The sequence below is a fragment of the Caenorhabditis remanei genome, chromosome I, assembly GCF_010183535.1.
Source record: "Caenorhabditis remanei strain PX506 chromosome I, whole genome shotgun sequence".
Classification (NCBI taxonomy): Eukaryota; Metazoa; Nematoda; class Chromadorea; order Rhabditida; family Rhabditidae; genus Caenorhabditis; species Caenorhabditis remanei.
In genome coordinates, this window is record NC_071328.1 from 14,191,247 (window position 1) to 14,201,391 (window position 10,145).

The following is a 10,145-nucleotide window of genomic DNA, read 5'->3' on the forward strand; positions in this document are numbered from 1 at the left end:
TGTAATTTTCATGCAAAAAACTTTTTGCTGGAAATTGCATCATAACATCTGAAAATGTCAGAAAATCACAATTTTCAATATCCAAAAATCAAAAATTTCCAGAGTTTTGCGCTGAAAATCATTGAAATCCGCCATTTCCAGTGATTTTTCAGGTAATTTTCACATAGAAATCAAGATTTTCGAGTTTTTCTCTGAAAATAACGAATTAACGCATCACTTCTTCAAAAATTTGTCTGAAAAAAGTTTTTTGAATATTTCATGCTAAAAGCCTCGCAATTTTACGCTATTTTTAGCTGAAAATCGGTATTTTTAAGTGTTGATTTCTGATTTTTCCGAAATCTGTGATTTTCTAGGTTTTTTAAATTAGAAAACTTGAAATTTCAGTTTTTCTAGCAAAAAAAATCTGAAAGTAGGTGATTTTTCCTTTTTTCATGCATTTTCAGACCATTTTTAATGATTTTTAGTGATTTTCCCTCTATTTTTTCCCAGAAAAATGTTTATGATCTACTTTTGATCTACCCTTCTCCTCCCCTCTATATCTCTCTATCGGGTTCATTTTTGTTACTCATTTTTTATTTTTACCGCCCATTTTTTCTTGAAAATCTTCTGTTTTTGTTGTTGTTATCCCCCTACTGTTGTTGACCATTTTTGAATTGTTTCCCATTTTATTCTAATTTTTGCAATTGTTAAAATGTTGATGAAAAACTTGGAAAAAATTGAATTTTTTTGGTCTAAAAAACTGAAAAATAGGCAAAAATCAGAAATTCGCGATTACAAACTTGCTTAAAACGCTGTGAATCGATTTAAAAAGCTGAAAAACTTGAAAAAAATCAAAGAATTGATAACAACTCAAAAATCTGGAATTTCCAGTCCAATTTCTCCCTGAAAACGATTTTTTATAAGTTTCAGCTATTTTTTCTCGATTTTCCTTGGAAAAACTGGAATTTCCAAGATTTTTTTCTGGATTTTTTACAAATTTCAGGCAATTTTCCCCTATTTTAACCTAACTTACCCTCAAAAATCGGTTGAAATCATCGGAAAAGCGACGAATGACAAAAATGGTTTATTTTAGGAAAATTTGGGTTATTTTATTAACTCTTCATCTAAAATTCCATTTAAAAGTCTAAAAAAGTGAGACACCTTTGAAGCTCCGTGAATCTAAAAACCTCAAAATCTCAATTTATATTCATAAAAACTGTTAAAAATCTGAAATTTCCTTCCCAATCTCCCCCTAAAAACATAAAATGAGACACCTGGCGGAGACACATCACTCGTGCTGAAAGTGAAATGAACTATGAATGGTGACTTTACTCGTTATGCCTTCTCATTCTGAAATCTCCCGGAGAATCCGATCGAATTGAAACCGAATCGACTTCTCACACGATGGGGAGAAATAAGAGGCGATTTTCTACTGGCGGGGAGTCGAACCATCGACCCGGCGAGCGGCGGTGGACGACACTACCGCCGACACCACAGGGGGCATCATTGAAACAAGCAGCCGACGGGCGTATATAAAGGCGAGCGTTTCGGGAAGGAGGAGGCGAGGAGGATGGGGGGTGACTGGGAGTGAAAAATGAAGGAAAAATGAAGATTTTCAGACAAAAATGGGAATTTAAGAACGGTTTTCAGAGCGGAATATACATTTAACGACCCTTTATTGATGAAAAACTCCAAAACCCCAAAAAATCCCATTAAAATTCGCTCGAAAAATAAATTAAAAGTTACTTTCACTATTTTGTTATAACTTTTAAAAAAATTGATATTTCTGTCTGAAATTTTTAGTAATTAAAGACAGATAGTAAGTCTATCGACTGTTCAATTTTCAAAAAATTAGGTTAATTTCAGGCTGAGCTACACGTGGTCAAAAATAGGTCATTTTCAAAAAATAAACAAAAAAGTTACTTTCACTATTCTTGTTGCAACTTTTTGAAAAATTGGTATTTTTAACTGAAAATTTCAGCAATAAAAGAAAGATAGTAACACTATTGACTGGTAAATTTTCATAATATTTGGTTTATGTCAGGTTGAGTTACACGCGGTCAAAACAAGACCAAAAAAAATAATGTTTTAAAAAGTTACTTTTACTATTTTTGTTGTAACTCTCTGAAATTTTAGTATTGACAATTAATATTCAGATATGTTAATTTTCAATGTTACATCTGCAATTTCTCCAAATTTCAGTTGTTTCGGATCATTGAGCTTTGAGTTACAGTAGTTCGAAGTTAGGCTTTTTTTTCTGTTTCTGATGAAAATGAGCGCCACCATTTTTGCTGTAACTTTTAGGAAATGTAACATTTTTATCTGATTTTTGGGTACAATATTTTCAGATATGTTATCTATTATCACTAAAACTTTCAGTTAATTTGAAATGTATATAAGGAAGTTACAAAGTTTCAAAATTCGACAATTTTAAGAAAAACAATTTTTTGACTGAAAAATTGAAAAAGCTGTAAATTGTTGGAAGCATGTTATTTGAAGAGTTGATCTACATTTTAATAAAGTTTGATACACTTTCACTCATCTGGAGCCGAGTTACAGTATCTTAAAGTTCAGCAGTGGTCGATGCACCATGTCAATTCTTTTTTTAAAAACCAAATAATTGAAAAAAAAATTTCAGATAAAAAATGTTAAAAAGTAAGCAGAAAGAGGGCATATATGTATGCTGATCGTGGGAATTTCTTTTTTTCGAAAATGTTTCGGCGCCACGAAAAGAGAAAAAGACGGAGGAGGCGAGAGAGAGAATCGGATTATTCTGGAGACCCGCCTGGGGCGATTCAGAAGACGTGAGAGTTCTAATGTGAGTTGTTTTATCCTCTTTGTGTCTTATTCATCAGTTTTTATTAATTATTAGCTTAAAAATTAGGGGAAAAAAGTAGATAAATATGGATTTTTATGTTAGAAACAAAAAAATTTACTTAAAAAATTGTTTCAGTATTAAAATCAACCGCGTTTCGCTGAAATCAGAGAAAATTTTAGCGCGAAATTCAAAATAAATGTATTATTTAAGAATTCAAGCCCTACTTTAATCATTTTAAAAAAATGCAGTTTTACCGGACAAAAAGGTATCAACTTTTGGTGTTTCCAGGGGAAAATTACCAAATTTGACAGTGTAGTTCGGTGTCTTCTGATCGTCCGATAAACTCAAGTTTATATGAGTTGGACAGAGCAAAAATAGTACATCATTTTTGTAGTTGACCATGTTTTTGTAGGGACACTACCATGAAAGTTACAGGTTGTCAAAGTGAAAATCTCCAAAATTTCGCTAATTTGCATTGAAATTAGTCGATTTCAGAGAGTAATGGGTTTCTTTACCCGTAACTTCTATGGTAGTGTCCATACCAAAAAATGGTCAACTACAAAAATGATGTTCTATTTTTGCTCTGTCCAACCCATTTAAAATAGAGTTTGTCGGACAATCAGGTGACCCCGAAAAACACTGTCAAAGTTCGTCATTTTCCACTGAAAATAGCCAAAATTGATACATTTTTGTCCGGTACTGTAGTTACAACGCTCCAAAGTGTGGCTTTGACTAATGCACCATGCTAATTCCCACGACAAGGTCAGTATATTCTGTTTTCAGCGATTTCTGATAAACATTGAAAAAGAAATGACCCATTTTTGAACGCGTGTAACTCTGCCTGATATAAACCTAATCTTATGAAAATTGACCAGTCAATAGCCTCACTATCTGTCTTTAAGTACTAAAAATTTCAGACAGAAATATCAATTTTTGAATAACTTACATCATTTTTACTGACCCTCACTTTTGACTAACAAGGGAAGTCTTTGGAGACGCCAATTTCAAACGACCTATAAATCTGCTTATAGGTATTTTTGACCACGGGAAGTCCATTTCTGCAGTCAAAACCTGTTAAATATCTCTGTGAGCCGAGTTATGAGCTCTCAAACTTTTCATATGGTTAAGCCTGTTCTCATGGAATTCAAAATCGGCAGTATATACGCCACCGCGCGGTTCCATTTGTGTTCCCCAGCGGTTTACCTGTGCTCGTACGTCGCAAAAATGAGAATATCTTGCGTATACTACTTGTCGATTTGGAATTCCATGTGAAAAAGCTTAACAATATGAAATATTTGAGAGCTCATAACTCGGCTCGCAGAGATATTTAGCAGGTTTTGACTGCAGAAATGGATTCCCCGTGGTCGAAAGTACCTATAACCAAATTTATAGGTCGTTTGAATGTGGCGTCTCCAAAGACTTCCCTTGTAAGAACACATACATCCAAACATGTGAGTAAATGAAATAAAAAGTGAACGGCATTAGAAGATGAAATCATCAATTTCCGGTTGATTATGCACACACATTCCCCTTCCTTTTACTTATTTCTTCTCTCTTTTTCTACTTTTTTGCACGGAGAAATGAGAATTATTAAGTGCAGAACTTGTGGTTTTTTGTTTTTGTTGCTAGAAATTGATTATTGATTGATATTTCGGAAAATTTGAGGGCTCTATTCCAGTTTAGAACGTCCCAAAAACCCTTAGACGTCCTTTGAAACTCTATTTTTTCAAATGCCCCATAAAATGTCCCTTGAAACCAGAGTTGAGCGGAATGCGATTTTTGAAATGGTGGAAGGCGGAAGGCGGAAGTGAAAAAAAATTGGCGGAAGGCGGAAGCGAAATTTTTCGGCGGAAGGCGGAAGGCGGAAAGCGGAATGAAAAAATTGGCTTTTTTGGTAAAAATTGTTAGTTTTGCTGCAAAAAAAACTCAAAAAATATCAGTTAATTCGAGTAGGCGAACACATTTTTCAAGCTGATATCCTCTAGGCGAAAGGCGGAAAAAAATCTTGAAACGGCGGAGGCGGAAGTCGGAAGTGGGAAGTCGGAAGTAAAATTTTGAAAACGGAAGTCGGAAGTCGGAAGTAAAATTTTCAAAACGGAAGTGGAAGTCGGAAGTGAAAAACAGCCCGGAAGTCGGAAGTCGGCATTCCGCGCAACTCTGATTCACAACTATATTTTGGAGTTTCAAGCAGAGTTGAGCGGAATTCCGCCTTCCGCCTTCCGCTTTCTGCCACTTTTTTCTTTCCGCCTTCCGCCTTCCGCTTTCCGCTAAATTTTTGCCTATGGAAAAATGGTCTAAAAAGACAGAAAATGAGCTTTTCTTCAGCCAAAAACTAAATTTTCACTGATTTTCGCAAATTTTATGAACTTTTTCTAAGAGTTTTTGAATCTTTGCGAAAAAATCTACTTCCGACTTCCGGGCGTTTTTTCACTTCCGACTTCCGGCTTCCGACTTCCGTTTTCAAAATTTTTCTTCCGACTTCCGACTTCCGGATTACAAATTTTACTTCCGACTTCCGACTTCCGACTTCCGTTTTAGAAAAAATCACTTCCGCGCGACTCTATTGTAAATATTTGAAACCTTTCAGTTTCATTTAGTATTGAAGGGACGTCTAAATATTTTTGGGACGTTTCAATGTTTTTTGGGATGTCAAATTATGTGAAACCAAATTTTGGTATTTCAAGGGATGTCTAAATGTATTGAGGGACGTCTAAGAGTTTTTTGGCACTTTTCAAAAGACATCTAAACTGGAATAGAGCCAATGTGAGTTTCGAAATGTTCCCCTGGTTTTAAAACGTCTTACTTAATTTCAAAATGTTCCGGAACTAGATGATAAGACTGTCAATTGAACAAATTAAATTCACCATCATTTTTATGACAGCCGTTTTTTTTTTGAATTTCATTACCCTTATCAGTAGTGGAACTAGCGCCAGTGACAATGACGTTAATATGATTACTGAAACAAAAAAATGTAGGTATTGATAATCGTGATAAAAGTGGTTGGAGGGGAATTGGCTTATATCAATTATTTTGTTGATAACATTCAAAAACCCCCCTTCAAAAGTTCCGAGTTTCCCAAATTGGTAAAAATCGATTAAAAATTCCTTAAAAATACCCAAAAATGCTCAAAATTGGTCAGTGCTCTCTGATGGCCGAACTTTTTACTATTTGTGTTTCTAGGCCACGAAAAGTTCTTCCACCGTTCGTTTCACCATTATTCCGAACTGGAAGTGCACCTTTTTATTTCAATTTGACGTATTTAAGAATAATCGCGAAACAAACGAACTTTCCGTGGCCTAGAAACCCAATTGGTAAAAAGTTCGGCCATCAAAAAGAGAACTGACCAATTTTGAGCATTTTTGGGTTGTAAATTTGTATTTTTGAGCGATTTTTACATATTTTTGTTGGAATTTTCGAGTAAAAAGCTGTGAAATTTGATTTTTGATGATTTTAAATGCCAAATCGAGGGTTACTGTAGTTTCTTTATCAATTGAGAAACGGATGAGTCGTGACCTAGAAACACAAATAGTAAAACGTTCGGCCACCAGAGATTACTCAGATAATTTTCGGACTGAAAATTCGCGTTTTTTTGATATTTTTTTCTGGTGTTTTGAGTATTTTTGAGTATTATCATAAAAATGTTCCCAGACTACAGTATACCGGTTTCAACTTCCCTACCGTAGTCACTGATCTAGCCCGGTTTCAGTATTAACTCTGCACAGTTCTTACAACTGCGCTCCACCGAACTCCCCTTGAAAAATGTCTCTTTTCCTCTGCGTCTCTCAATTTCGCACACAATTTTTGGGTTTCGGTGGAGCGCGGTTGTGAGAAGCGTGTCGTGTAATCCTCGTACTCCAAATCCTCAACTATACATCGTCGTCCCGAACGTATAACATATTATATAATACCACCTCATCACTCAACTTCTTTTCTTTTTTCAGTACTTTCTTGTCCCCCTTTTTTTTCTGGCCAGTCCCCCCCCCCCCTCCTCTTTGCACCAACACGTCCATCGAATAACTCACAAGAAGAAGAAATACATTAACGAAACATTCTTTTCTGTGTGTGTGACATGTTCCCTTTCGACTCTTTTGCTCTTTTTTTCCGTTTTTTTAACCTCGAAAAATGAGAAGAGGGACCCCTTAGTGTTGTTGTGTTGTAACAATAACATTTGCACTCCCTTCACCTTTTCTTTTTGAAAACAAGGTTTTTGACTTTTTGAAAGAAATAAGATGAGTTTTTGGATGTAAGATTACTGTAGACAGATTTTTTAGTTACTGTAGAATTGTCAGTGTAACTGTTTGTCAGTGTAATTTTGTCATTGTATTTTAAACATGATTTTTCTCGACTAAAACTCAATGTTATGAGCTGAAAATTATACCAAAATGTAGATCTCGACGAGTTCTATGTTTGTGACAGAAAATTTTAAGATCGTAATTTTTTGATTCTATTCATTTTTTAGGCCCAAGAAGTTTTATACTGCAAATATCTGATTTTTGCCTATTTTCAGTGTTTTTCAAAGGTTTTTGAAGTTTTTGGCATTAAAATTCAACGAGTCCCGTATTATATCAAAGACAAAGAACTCGCTGAAATTTAGGTCTAAAATAGAAAAGTTTTCATTTTTAGTGAAAAATAGCTCAGCTTTGACCCCCTCCCCTTTGCCATTAATTTTCAAATTTACATGATTCTTGTAGATCAAAACCGGGGCTACATTTTTGCAGTTGGCAACTTTCCAACTTTTGAGATACGCGCCTTTAAGTTTGCCTTCTGTGCTCGCGCGCCCTAGCAGGTACCTATTTTTAAAGGCGCATATCTCAAAAGTGGGCGGAGCTATCAAAAAGTTGTCAACAACAAAAATGTAGCCCTGATTTTAATCTACAAGATGAAATAAATTAAACACAGACAAAATCAAAAATTTACAAAAATTGACGCCAAGCGGGATCGAACCCTGGTACTCATGCTCATAGTGGTGCACCTTGACTAAGACCTTCTCGGCCAAATTTTTGCTAAAAATGTGGTTTCTGGCATGGAAAATTAGGGTTTGAATAAATTATTACGCCAGAAATGAAAATTTCCGGTTATTTTGATGTAAAAATCATATTTTGGCGTTAAAAATGACTAATTTAGGCAGTTTTTTTTTTCAATTTTTGTCAAATTCCGACTTTAAAGGCGCACAACTCTAAAGTGGGCGGAGCTATCAAAAAGTTGTCAACTACAAAAATGTAGAGCTAGTTTTGATCTATAAGAAAAATGTAGTTTTGAAAAACTGGGCCAAAAACGAAGGTCGTGACGGGATCTTATAGTAAGTCAATTCAAAATTCTGACAATTTCACAATTTGCGCCTTGAACAGAACACGCCCACACATCTGGATAAAGACGAGAAGAGAGAGGATAAACAATAGCGAATGAAATATTTGGGTACCCAAAAAGAAACAAAAACTCATCCCCATATTTCCTCTCGCCTCACTGCTCTCCCCTCCCTGGCTCCAGAATGCACTATTTGATTGGATTCCATTGGGGGAGGGGGCTCCCAAATGTCTAAAAAGGGGCGAAACGAGGAGAAAAATGTTTTATGAGGCTCCCCCTCTTCTCTCCCATTTTTTGACCTACTTTAGGTCTTGAAGAACACTAAAAAAAAACTATTTATGAGCAGCAATTTGACCTCCGTCTTGGGGTATTAGCCGGATTAGTCATTTTCTTATTTTTATTTTTGTCTTAAGTGGATAAACTGGTGTCTAAATGCGTAAACTAGGGATTTGTTGTGTTTTGGAAAGGTGTTGTTATACTAAGAATGGGAGAGAGCGGATAAGGTGCGCCAGACGAAAATCTGTTAACTTAGAGAGCCCCCGTCAAGACGCAATTTTTCGGTCAGATTTTTTAAAATTTACAATATTATTGTAGATCAAAACCAGGGCTACATTTTTCCAGTTGACAACTTTTCGATAGCTCCGCCCAATTTTGAGATATGTGCTTTTAAAGTTGAAAATTCGTGAAATTTGAGAAAAACCGGTTTTTTACGCAAAAATATGATTTTAACATCAAAATAACCGGAAAATTTCATTTCTAACGTTAAAACTGTTCCAACATCTAACTCTCCATGTCGGAAATCCCACTTTAGCAAAATCCAAATTTGGATAAGAAGGTCTTGGTCAAGGTGCACCACTATGAGAATGGGTCCCAGGGTTCGAACCCGCTTGGGGTCAATTTTTGATTTTTTTGTTTTTAGTTTATTATCATCTTGTAGATCAAAAACAGGGCTGCATTTTTGTAGTAGACAAATTTTTGATAGCTCCGCCCATTTTTGAGATATACGCCTTTAAAATTGGAAATCGCTTAAATTAGTCATTTTAACATCAAAATGTGATTTTTTTATCAAAACAACCTAAAAATTCCATTTTTGACATTGAAAACTATTCAAAACTCAATTTTCCATGTCGGAAATCATGTTTTTAGCAAAATCCAAAAGATGCACCACTTTGAGAATAGGTACCAGGGTTCGATCCCGCTTGGGGTCAATTTTTGATTTTTTTGTTTTTAGTTTATTATCATCTTGTAGATCAAAAACAGGGCTGCATTTTTGTAGTAGACAAATTTTTGATAGCTCCGCCCATTTTTGAGATATGCGAATTTAAATAATGTGATTTTTTGAATTTTAGTGAAAATTTATCCAAATTTGAATTTGCCTCCAAGTCTAGTGGAGCGCGTTTATTTTCAGTATCACAATTACGGATCCTAAGCCACTACTACCCTTTTTATACCGAATTAATAAGAATATAGGAATTTTGGTCAGTGTAGTAATTTTGTCAGTGTAGTTTGTCACTGTAATCGGTTGGTCAGTGTGATGGCCAAGTTGTCGAATTCTAGGCCACGACTACGTTTTTTATATAGATTTCAATAGTACATCTGTTCTAAACACCACACTAAACACTCTTATTCTTTGTTTATTATTTGGCGCCTCTCTTTTCGTTTAAAAGAAGACAAAGATGATGATGTAAGCATTTCTTTCCTCCCACAGAATATTTCATTCCTTTTTTTTGTTTCGAAATGGAGAGCTACCACTTCTTTTGTTAAAAAAAAGAAGTTCGGCACACCTTTTTCCTATTCAATAGGCCAAAGAATTCGCTGTTATTTGTTGAATTTGTGTTTTGAAAGCGCTTCCTGTTTTTTTTGGAAATTTGGAAAATTGGTTTTGACCTACCTGAATAAGGGTTATGCAGCCCATTTTCAAAAATTTTGAGCATTTTTATAGAGAAAACCGGTTTTCACACCAATATACCAAAAAAAACTTGAGAAAACGGTCGATTTTAGATTGGAATCTCAATTTTCTCAAATTTTTGACCCTTGATTTGAG